This window comes from Pteropus vampyrus, unplaced genomic scaffold (assembly GCF_000151845.1).
Source record: "Pteropus vampyrus isolate Shadow unplaced genomic scaffold, Pvam_2.0 Scaffold169, whole genome shotgun sequence".
In the NCBI taxonomy this organism is placed as follows: domain Eukaryota; kingdom Metazoa; phylum Chordata; class Mammalia; order Chiroptera; family Pteropodidae; genus Pteropus; species Pteropus vampyrus.
In genome coordinates, this window is record NW_011888950.1 from 2,449,132 (window position 1) to 2,461,132 (window position 12,001).

At 42.5% G+C, this 12,001-nt stretch overlaps 1 protein-coding gene and 1 pseudogene across 1 annotated transcript in view; one reads left to right on the top strand and one right to left on the bottom strand.

Moving 5' to 3' along the window:
* MAP2K6 (mitogen-activated protein kinase kinase 6) overlaps positions 1-12,001 on the bottom strand; it is a 105,024-nt gene that overhangs the window by 51,887 nt on the left and 41,136 nt on the right. The gene's annotated exons all lie outside the window — the stretch shown is intronic.
* Positions 6,933-7,048, top strand: LOC111745912 (annotated as a pseudogene).

The window sequence follows — 12,001 nt, forward strand, 5'->3', positions numbered from 1 at the left end:
TTATAGTTTTAGCTCTGACATAGGTCTTTGATTCATTTTCAAGTAATTTTGTATACGATGTGAGATGAGTGTTCAAATTCGTTCTCTTGTATGTGTATACATCAAGTTGTCCAAGTACCATTTGTTGAAAAGACTACTGTTTCCCTATTGAATTGTCTTGGCATCCTTGTTAAAAAATCACTAATTGTAATGGGAGTTTATTTCTGCACTCTCAATTCTATTCCATTGACCTGCGTACATCCTTATTCCAGTACCACACTGTCTTGATTACTGTAGTTTTGAAATTGAGAAGTGTGATTCCTCAAAGTTTGTTCTTCTTTTCCAAAGCTCTTTTGGCTATTCTGAGTCTGTTGAACTACCATATGAATTTTAGGATTAGTTTGTCAATTTCTGCAAAGAAGCCAGCAGGAATTCTAAGAGGAATTACGCCGAATTTGTAGATCAATTTGGGAGTATAGTCATTTTGACAACATTAAGTCTTCATGGTATATCTCTCCATTTATTTAGACTTTCTTTAATTTCTTTTAACAACATAACTTTCAGAATATAAGATTTGCACTTAATTTTGTTAAATTTACTACCAAATATGTTCTTATTTGTGATGTTATTATAAGTTTTTTCTTAATTTCAGATTGTTCATTTCTAGTGAATAAAAATATAATTGATTTTTGTATACTGAAATTGTATCCTGTAACAGTGCTGAACTTGATTAGTTCCTAATAGTTTCCAGTGGATTTCTTAGGATTTTCTAATATAAGATCATGTCATCTACAAATAGAGATATTTTTACTTCTTCCTTTCCAATATGAATGGATTTCATTTCATTTTCTTGCCTAATTGCCCGTGCAGTAAAAGTGACGAGATCAAATGTCCTTGTCTGGTTCCTGATCTGAGAGAGATTTCTGCCTGGACTCCTGACAAGCCCTCATATAGACAGCCATCAACAGGTAAATAAAGTAGGGCATGGTCTAGTATAGCAATTTCTCCTCGTTATTTAAAATTCCCTAAGATGATAATGAAAGTGTAAATTGGTACAAGTGCTATGAAGGGTAGTTTGACAAAAATTTGTCTTATAAATGCACATTCCCTTTGTCCTAGCAATTCTACCACGAAGACTATATCCTATATATACATCTCCCATTCATGCAAAATAATGGATATACAAGTTTATTCTACACAGCGCCATCTGTAACATTTACTGTCCAACAACAGGAGATGGGCTCAATGAAGTGCAGGGCATTCAAATAATGAAACTGCATGCAGTTGAGAAAAGAACGTGGAAGTTTTTTTATATATCGATATAGAAATATCTCCAAAACACATTAAGTGAAAGTCAAGATGCAGAAAACTATACATTACATTGCACTTAGAAATGCTAAGAGAATGCATAAAGCAATTTGCTTGTACATGCATAAAATCTTTGTAAGACTATTTCGGAAACTAATAATATTGCTTATTGTCTATGGGGAGGGCAACCAGGATAGGGATACTGGAGGACAAAAGTAGGAAAAAGATACTCTACAATAAAGTTTTGTATAATTTTTCAATTTGAACCATGTTAACATGTTACTAATTCAGAAAAATTAAGTTTAAAAATGAAGAATAGAATCGAACCCTACCAAATCCACCAAAGAGTTAAGAGCAAATAACAGAACAGCCTACGAAGGACTGGACAGAATGGCACATAGCGTCATCAAAAGCACAGACACTGTGAGAACCCAGGTTCTTTTTCTGAGTCTGCTGCTAACCGGGAACCTGGAGACATAAGTTGCTTAACTCTTCTGGACTCAATTTCTTTGCCTGAAAATTCTGGGGTCAGACGAGGTTACAGTCTATACAACTAATCACAGTGAATATTTTCTGGGGGCAACCTGATGCTAACTCCTTTACATGTATTTGAACCTCATAACTACTTTCCAAAAAATAAGTAAACAAACAAACAAACAAACAAATAAATAAACTCAAAAAATTAGAATAGAATTACCATGTGATCCAACAATTCTACTCCTGGGTATAAACCCAAAACAAATGAAAGCAGGGTACCGAGGGCTGAATGGACCCCCATAAAATTCACATATTGAAACCCAACCCCCAGTATCTCTGACTGGTTTTAGAGGTAGAATCTTTAAAGAAGTAATTAAGTTAGAAAAGGTCATGAGGGGTCCTATTTCAACATGCCAGTGTCCTTAGAAGAAGAGAAAATATGGACACACATACCCAGAGGAATGACCAGGTGAAGATACAGGGAGAAGACAGCCATCTACAAGCCAAGGAGAGAGGCTTCAGAAGAAACCAATACCTTGATTTCGGACTTCTAGTTTCCAGCATGGTGAGAAAATAACTTTCTGTTGTTCACACCACACAGCCTGGAGTCCTTTGTTATGGCAGACCTAACAAACTAATACACAGGATCTCAAAGAGATGTTTGCGTGTCCATGTTCACAGCAGCGTTATTCACAACAGCCAAGAGCTGGAAGCAACCCAAAGTGTCCATTGATAGATAATGGATGAACAAAATGTGACCTAGCCACACAATGGAATATTACTTAGGCTTAAAAAGGAAGGACATTCTGACACATGCGACGACATGGATGGACCTGAAGAGCGTTACGCTAAGTGGATTAATCCAGTCAAAGAAAGACGCAAACTGTATGATTCCACTTATGTGAGGTACCCAGAGTAGTCGAATTTATAGAGACAGAAAGGAGAATACTGATTGGGGGGAGGGGAGAAAGGGAGATAAACGGGAGTCGTTGTCTAACGGGTCTAGGGATCTGGAGATGGGTGGTGGATGGCTGCACAGCAATATGAATGCACTTAATACCGCTGAACTGCACCCTTAGAAATGATGAAGAAGATAAATTCCATGTTATATATATTTTACCACAATTAAAAATAAAAACTTTCTTAAAGAAAAAAAATGAACTATTAATCTCACTTTACAGGTGCAGAAACTAACATTGTTTTCTCAAGTTCCAACAGTCCTGAATCCGAAGACTAAGCTAGAGGTGCAACTTTTCCATCCTAGCACTTAATGGCTTTTTATTTTAAATCAAGAAGAAACAGTATTTTTTATACTTTTTTTTTCCTATTACATCCAAACTCAGATGATCGTGCTTTCTCAGCAAGCACTTCGTTGAGACTGCTTTCTGTGGAAGGCTACCTGAATTGTTCCCATACCTAGCCTCCCCTACCGATCTCCATATTCCTGACTTGTACTTATAGCCTCTTATTTCAAGATCCAAAAAAAAAAAAAAAAAGAATGAAGTAGAATTTTTTCCAAAATACCCAGTGGCTACATTGACAGATGCCAAGATATCTTCCTCCCTCTATGCCAAGACTCTGTTCTCTGAAGTTAAATATATTACTACCTCTCCCGATTGTCCCAGTCTCCTAAAGCTATTGGGGCCAGAAGCTTTGGTCTCTGAAAAGCTGAAACTTAGTACTGTCCCAGGGGGTAAGACTGTGCAGAGCCCTGTTCGCCCTGTGTGCCAAGTCGCAAACAGGTTGGGGCCGGTCGGAAGAACGGAATGTCCTATGACAGAAAGGAGGGGCCCGGAGGTAGCCACAAGCAACGAGAGGAGCTCCATGCCGTTTCACGTGCCGCAGGACAGAAGTGAAAGATCACGAAGGGCCTCAGCAGGGAAATGCAAAATTCTAGGAAATTATCCTCGACTCTTCAGAATGCTTAGCTCTCAAGAACATAAGCCCCTCGCATGGCTGCACCATTTTTTTTTTAAAACTATTTTTTCTTAAATTTTATAAACAAATAAGAAAACATTCAACTTGGGAATATCAGGTTAACTCTCCAAATCTTTCTGTATTGGGGAAGAGCAAACAGCCAAGTCATTCTGCAGCCAGAGAGCTATTACAGAAAGTAAAAGCACATTTCCAGGGCTTAACGCCCCAAATATTCTCGCGGTAAGTCAAAATCTGTTATACAAAGGCTTCAAGAAATTGTTCAGATTCAACGGTGGTACTGAAATTCTGTTATATTTAATACTGCTTTGAAAAAGTAGGCCATTAACTAGGGCTAGGACTTTTTTTTATATAAAATAAATAGCTATGACTATTGTAGTCTCTTGCCTTTGCAGAATGCAACCCGTTCTAGATATTCTGGCAGAGACTGTAATAGCTGGCCTTCTAAGTATTTACACGACCACATTATTTTTCAGTGGACTGAATACTTGTGCAAGCACATGCTGAAACACAGCTTGATCTCACCCAGGAAAAAAAACGGGAACACACAATATCCAACGTATATCTAAGCTCAAAACCCCTCAGAGGGTCTTTATGCTCAGGGCTTAAGAGAGGCCGCCTCTGCGGTAGCTAGGAAGCAGGCTGACTGATCCCTCACAGCTGGCGCTGGCACAAGACGAGCGAATGTCTTGCCCAAGGGGGCATAGAAGCTAACAGTGCCACCAAGAAGGAGACTGAAGAAACACACAGAGCGTTCATTCATCCATCCTCTCCTCAAATATTTAATAACTACTTACTAGGCATCAGGACTCAGCAATACCCTGAAAGTAAGAAATGAATTAGAGCTAGCCCCCTACTCCTGCTCATCCCCACCCCCCAGTCTGCCACTTTCTGGAATGATTAAGTTACACTGTGATATTCCCAGAGGATCTAGGAAGGACAAGGGCAATGGTTACTTCCTACGTGGCCTAAATGAGCTCGGGGTGGGGGAGGAAAGAAAGCAAGGTGGCCCCTTTGGTTGAATTTCCAATCTTTGAAGAAGTTTCGTCTCTGCACAGTCAAGTTTAATTCAAACTACTCGAACCGGCATTCAAGAGCCCACCGCAGATGTATCATCTTTTACTTCCCCCTCTAAGAAGTAACCAAGAGACGGCCAGATGGAAGGATACCGTACCTGCCCCACCCTGTGCAAATCCTCTGCCCAAGAGCTCTTCTTCCGGCATTTGGTCCAACAGCTCCTTCCTATGAAATCATCCCTCATCTCCTATGTGCTTCCCTTCCTCTCCACCTGTGAGATTAGAAAGTCACCTGTGCACAGCCAGGTGGTACATCACCAATATTTATTCCAGGTCCAAAGCAAGGAACTTAACGGATATCATTTCTGCTAATCCTCGCAATTGCTCGAGCTATCCTCGTTATGCAGATGAGTAACTGAACTTTACGATGGTCAGGTAAGCACACCAAGGTATCACGGTAGATAAGAGTGGAGCCAGATGTGTTTTGCTCATATCCTGAATTTCCCCTACTCAAGTGTAGTGTGTGCACAGACAACTCTTGTGCGCCATTCCTAATTCCTCTCCGTCCGCCTCCTCCTTCAGTCCCTATTGTGGCTTTCCGATTCAACGCGGGTCATGGCCGACTTCTAAACAGATGCAACTTGACAGTGCCTCGTGTTGATCTGTACCAGATGCCCTCTTCTATCTCCGATTCCTGCTCTGAGAGTTCTCGGACACCTGACGGAACCTGCCAGACCTGGTGACATGCAGGACCTGGGGGTTAAAGCATGAGGGGCCACCTGTGACTGGTGAACAGTCCTGGAGTCCCCTGGGCACACAGTCTGGAGATACACTTCGTGAGGCTCTTAGAAGATCTCATGGTATGAAACATCAGCTGTCCCTAGCAGCGACCGCTGCACTCGCTTTCCCTCCTTCCTTGTTTCATCTCCCTTGTCCCTCCCATCTACTGAGAACGCACTGACAAACGAGTCCCTTGCACGCAAGGCTCTGTTTCAAGTTCTGCATTCAGAGTCCGTAGGTAGCAAAACTGTGAGCCCGAACAGATGAGGGCTCAGCAGCAGTGCGGGTCATGGTGCAACCTGCCCTGCCCTGCAAGCCGCATCGGTCAGCGGATCTAACGGTGCAGAAGGTGATCTTGGAAGGATGAGTGGGCCACCTGTGGATGTCAGCCAGCCTCCTCTTCTCAGCCACTCCAGTGCTGGCACAGTGGACGCATGAATGGAATGGTTCAGGTGGCAGGAATGGAAGCTGTATGTGGGTCGAGCAGAATGGGCTCCCTCTTACCTATTCCCCAGCCATTGCCATTGCTGAGTGTCCAACCAATCAACGGCAGAGATAGATACAATCCCTACAGCATCTTCGAGGATATCGGCCAGCCCGTTGGTGGAAGGTTGATTATCACAGACTACTTCCGCTCTGGAGGGGAAGAGGAGACAGCAATCCATGCTTACTGCAATCCATGCTTACCCGCTCCCAGTACGGGTTTGCTGTCTCTGCCGGTAACGCCTCTGCAAGCACACTATCCCAGGACATAAGAATGCCTAACCTACCAGAATGGTGTCCCACAGAACACTGTCACAGACCAAGGGGCTGATTTATACCAAAGGAGGTGCAACAATGAGTGTATGACCAAGGAATCCACTAGTGAGACCACAAACATAATAGTTGAAACACAGCCAGCTTAACTGAATGGTGGAACAGCCTGTTAAAGGCTCAGTTAGGGCACCAGCATGAGAACCGCCTTGCTCCATGCCCCACCTCTGAAACTGCTGCAAGCAAACTGTTTCCTTTCGGTGGTCAGTGGTGTCAAGGTCTGGGCCCTGGGTGTGTTCATTGTTACTGTGGTGTCACTTCTTCTTGGCCCTGTCACCAATCAGAGGTAGGAAATACATGAATGTGTGTATCATACACGTACACACGAATATACATACATAAAAATACACACATGCATATGTCTGCCCACGAACATACATATACACAAAGGAATAAAGAATACAGAAGAGCATATTTTAGAAATCACGAATTCACACCAATATGGCCAATTCCATCTATCCGCACGGGATTCTTTTTGCCTTCTCTCATTTGCTCAATCCTACAGTACATCTGAAAGAGTGTCAAGGCTGTTTTTGCGGACGTGGTTCCATAGTGTCGTGGTTAGCACATCTGCTTTACATACAGAAATCCTGGGTTCGCGCCCTAGTGTAGCCATGGTCCATGGTCTACAGCCATGCCACCCTGAACAACCCCGATGTCCGATCTTGGAAGCTAAGCAGCGTCGGGCCTGGTTAGTACTTGGATGGGAGACCATCTAGGAAGACCAGGTGCTATAGGCATAAATAAGAAATTTTTTTTTTTTAAAAAAAGGTTGTTTTCGCCATCCCACTGTATGTTTCTCATTTTAAGAGGGATGAAATCTTGCCCCAATGCTCCCTAGTAGAATCGCACTCCTGTCTTATTTGCCAACAAAGTATCACATACCAATGCCAGAACCAATCTCCTGGGACCGTCACGATTTGCTTAGACCAGGCATCCTCCCACCACCTCCATCCCTGGGGCTGGGGTCAGGGCCTCCCCTCAAGTACACGGTCACATGGAGGAGGGTGAGATACCCAAAGAGAACAGAGTTTCTCATAGGAAGAAGGAAGGGGAGCGTGGAGCATGCATATCGGGAAAGCAACCAGCTATACCTGCTACGTTAATCTCCAATCCATTGTGTAGACTGAGCAACATAAATCCTCTGAAATTACACGTAAAATTTTCTTTGAGTGTGCACATACATAATTTTCTGGGGGGAGGATCCTTGGTCATCATCATTTCTCAAAGGGCTCAGGGACCTGGGAAAATTTAGAACTGTTTTCGTTTTAAACGAGCACAGTCCTAAATCTTAAATTTACAGAGCATGAGAGGTTTCTAGGAACTTAAACCCTCATTCAGAAAAATGCAAGCATTTCCCCAATCTCATTTATGACACTTCTGCTCCTAGGGCAGAGTAATGAAAACTGCATGGCATTTATCAAAGTACAAACGTTTGTCTCAATTTGAGTCCTCCTTGAGCTTGTTCCTAGAGACTGACTTTTCAGACTTCTGGAGCAATTAAGGGGCTCTAAGTCCTTGGAGAATGAGACATGCTGCCTTTAAACTCTCAATCTTCTAAAGAAAAATGGAACTGAGCAGGAGTCCCAAAAGGAATAAAGAATACAGAAGTGCAAACTGTCATAAAGCAGAAGAAAATCCATGGCTTAGAGGCCAAAGAGCAAATGTCACAGCAGCTTGTCAGTTTCAATGTGTTCTCAGGACTTTATCCCGTTGGCCCCAAATGCTGAGTTCAGAGTCCCAGAGATATTAACACCATCTGGGACAGCTGCAGTAACAGAGATCAACATGCCCAGTGCTTTAACCTGCTAGGGCTCCTTGACAGTGCTACTTATCCATCTGAAAAGGCTGAATACAAAGGCATCTCCTGCAGGCATTATGCCAGGTCCAGATGGGGGAGGGGGCAATAAAAAGCATATGCCCTTGGGTGTGGCTCTTGAATTTGTGCCAAGCAGACAACTGCTGTGCAGACCGAGATGAAATCACGGCATCTAGACTGCACTTAGCCACCTCGGTCACAGGGTAACCCTATAAAATGAGCTCCCCAGATGGGACACTTTTGAGAGTGGAAGAGGGCAGTGTTCACGATTAAACCAAGACGAGAGGTGTGAAGAGGGGCAATCCCAGCAAACCAGGTAGATGGCCCCCGACTCAGTGAGGACCTCACAATACTCTCCTCTGGTCTCTTGTCATTCCTCCGACACTCGGCACGTGACTTACGCGGTGTTAAACATCACAGAGAATATGAAAAACATAATTACAATAAAATAGCATACCATAACCTACCATAACCCACCATTCCTGGGAGTCCTTGCCCAGAAGGTGCCTTCTCTCTTCGCTCTAACATTACTCTGACGGTCTTGAGCCCTTTTGGTAGCCTTGAAATCAGAATTAACTGACGTTGCCTCTGAGCTAATGCCTAATGGACCTTTTGCATGCTTTGGTTTTTAAATCTTTGATCCAGAATATACCCAAGTGACTCACTGGACTATTTTGGTCTTGGGAATTAAGCCGCATTCAGAAAGCCTTGCTGTAAGCACGCGTACCAGGGTAGACAGAGGCCCTCCAAAGAAACCGCTGGAACATCTGCCTGAGGCTGGGGAGTCAAACAGATCTGATGGGGTACCCTTTGAAAACCTCCTGAGCCTGGATCATATTTTCACATTTGAAGTCATCTCCCAAACTTCTAGGTCAATCATCATTCGTGGACATTAACCTCCATTCTTTAGTCCTCTTGGCTAAAAAGCATTTCAAATCTAGGGCCCCTGGCTTCTTGCTCTCTTTATCACTAGCCAAAATAAAAAATTAAAATAAATTTTAAAAACTGTCTTACACTGATGCTTAAAGAATACAAAGGCATCTCTCCTGCAGCCACTATGCCAGGTAGGGAGGGGGAGGGGGTATTAAAAAGCATGTGCCTTTGGGTGTGGATCTTAAATTTTTGCCAATAATAATAAGAATTTTTGCCAGTAATAATAAATCACTCTTAAAAACAAATACCATAAATTTCCTGAATTCAAAATAGAAAATATTTATTATAAAATTTAGAAAAAACATTTTTAAAGGTATAAAGAAGAACACTGAAATTATCCAAATTTCAACCACCCTGGCGAAACCATTGTTAATATTTTGGTGGACAACAGCGTAGTCATTTTTGTACATATATCTATAACTACATATACTGACCCAGATACAGGATTTTCTCATAAAATGAAGACCATATTCAATTTTTTAAAAATGCTTTCACCCCTTAGCATTTTATTGAGAATATATTTTGCAGGCCTCGATCTGATTTTTTGTAAGCTTCTTGTCTCAGTCGCAAAAGGTTCCATTCGAAGCACTACGAATCCTGATTGTGAAGATGTATATTTATTCCTAATTGTTAAGTGGCCAATTGTTTAGCTAGCATGCCTTAGTAGTGCCTGTGAAACGTGTTGGACTCTTTGAAAAGAACAAACTGAGGAACAATATGCTAGGTCACTCTGCTTTACAGAATTTGGAATCCCTCCACTTAGAACAACCCAAGTCTTCTGAAATGGAAACAGAGATCAAAATCAGAGTTGTATCAGACTACCTTTCTCTAAAGGCTGATCAGAGGACAGAAGGACACGCTCTGGGGGAGGAGATGTGCCAGATAGTACAGCTTTTGGAGAAACGATTTTAAAATCATACAAAGTAATTTAAACATTGTCATGCTTTCTACTACGGGCTTTGCACTGTGCTAAGTAATAGTGACGCAAAGATGACTAAGACATAATCTTTTCTTTGAAGAGTTTTACAGCCTACAGGGTGATCTAGATTCCAAGCTGATGCTTGGAATGTTTGAGCCTGCTGAGATCCGGCTATGGAGAGTGGAGAGTGGGCAAAATGAAACTCTAACAAGTCAATGAAGAGCATAATAACAGTTCGCGGACACAGAATAGATTTATTTTTTCTATCCTTCTTTGATGTTGTTTGATACATGCTCAGTCGATTTACCGACCATGATACTGTTGAAGTCAACAAGGCACAGTGTTAGGCGCTGTGGATACGAAAATGAAAGGGACTTGCCTCTGCCCTCAACAAACTCACATTTTGGTAGAGATTACAGATATGCAGCAAATAATTATATCGGGGCTAACAGAAGTGTAAATGGGGAGCTCTGAGAGAACACGGGCAGCTAAACGACCTGGGTGAGGGTGTCTCAAGGCTGATTCCCAGAGAAGTGGACACTGGAGGTGAGGGCGGGAAAGGGTTAAGAAAATTAGCAGAGGCAAGGCATTCCGGTAAAGAAAATTAGTTAACACAAAGTCAAAAGCAAAGAGGTGTGGTATGTCCAGAAGGCTATAAGGAACATGGGAGACTACAGTGTAAAATCCTAAGCAGACAGTGTCAGGAAATGAAAACAGATAAGCAGGTAGAGCCATTGAAGAGTCTGAAGCAAGAGACAGGTATGGTCACAGTTCTGTTTTAGGTGGTGATCCTGCTTCATACTTCACTGTAAGAAATGGAAAGTATGAGATAGGACCTCACCCATCTCCCATCACAGTGTCACAAAGCATCCATATCTTCTTCCCTTCTATACGAAGGTAGGCATGTCCCTCCCATCAAAGGCCAACTCCTCCACTGGATCCAGCCACTCTCATCCTAGGAAGGACTCCAGGTATCCCCTCCCTGACGATACTCCCTAGGATCACCATCACACGTGCTTTATTCCTATCAATAAATAACTATGCTCTTGTATCTGCCACAAAAAGTGCTTTATTTCATTCCACACCACCCCCCAAGTCATAATCCCAGTTCTTTAAAGAGTTGTCTACACACTATGTTGTATCTGTGTACTAACTTCTTTCATTGCTCAACCCACTACGATGTGGCTTTCCTTTGCCATCATATTCCTGGAAGAGTTCTTATCAAGGTTACCAACCACCTCTGTGAATACTTTTCTCATTTTACTGGACCTCGAGGTAGGCAGAATAATGCCCACTCTCCAAAGATGTCCACGCCCTAATCCCCAGAACCTGTGACTATGTTACCTTATAGGGCAAAAGGAACTTTGCAGATGTGCTTAAGGTTAAAGACCTTGGATGGGGAGATTGCTTGGCCTGTATGGGTGGACCCAATCTAATCACATGAGTCCTGAAAAATAGAAGAGGAAGACAGAGGGTCAAAATATTCTTCATCTCAACAGATGATCCCCTTCATCCAACTGTTCAGACTAGCCATCCTTAATCTTCTCCCATTCTTCTGTCCCTATGTCTAATCCAACAGGACATCCCATTGATTTTATCTCCAAAAGTTATTCCAAATCTGCCCACCTTTCTCCATCTTTCTTGTTAACACCTTAGTCTACAGAGCATCATCTCTTACCTGGGCTTCTGCAACAACTTCCTACCTGGTCTCCACACTTTCTCTTTCATCCTCCTCTGACCCATGCTCCACAACAAGAGTGATGGTGACTTGTAAAATGGATGAAACGGCTCCTGTGCTTAGAATTCCTCAACGGCTTCCCACTGAACTTGGAGCAAAATGGACTCCTTACTCCAAGGCCCCGTGTAATATGATTCCTGCCCATTTTTTTGATCCCACCTTAAATCACTCTCTTTCGGTGACTCTGTATATTAATCATTCTCTCCTAGTTTTTAGTGCTTTGAGCCCACCAAACTTTTTCACATCTCAGAGTCTGCACAAACCATCTTTTCTGCCAAGAACAT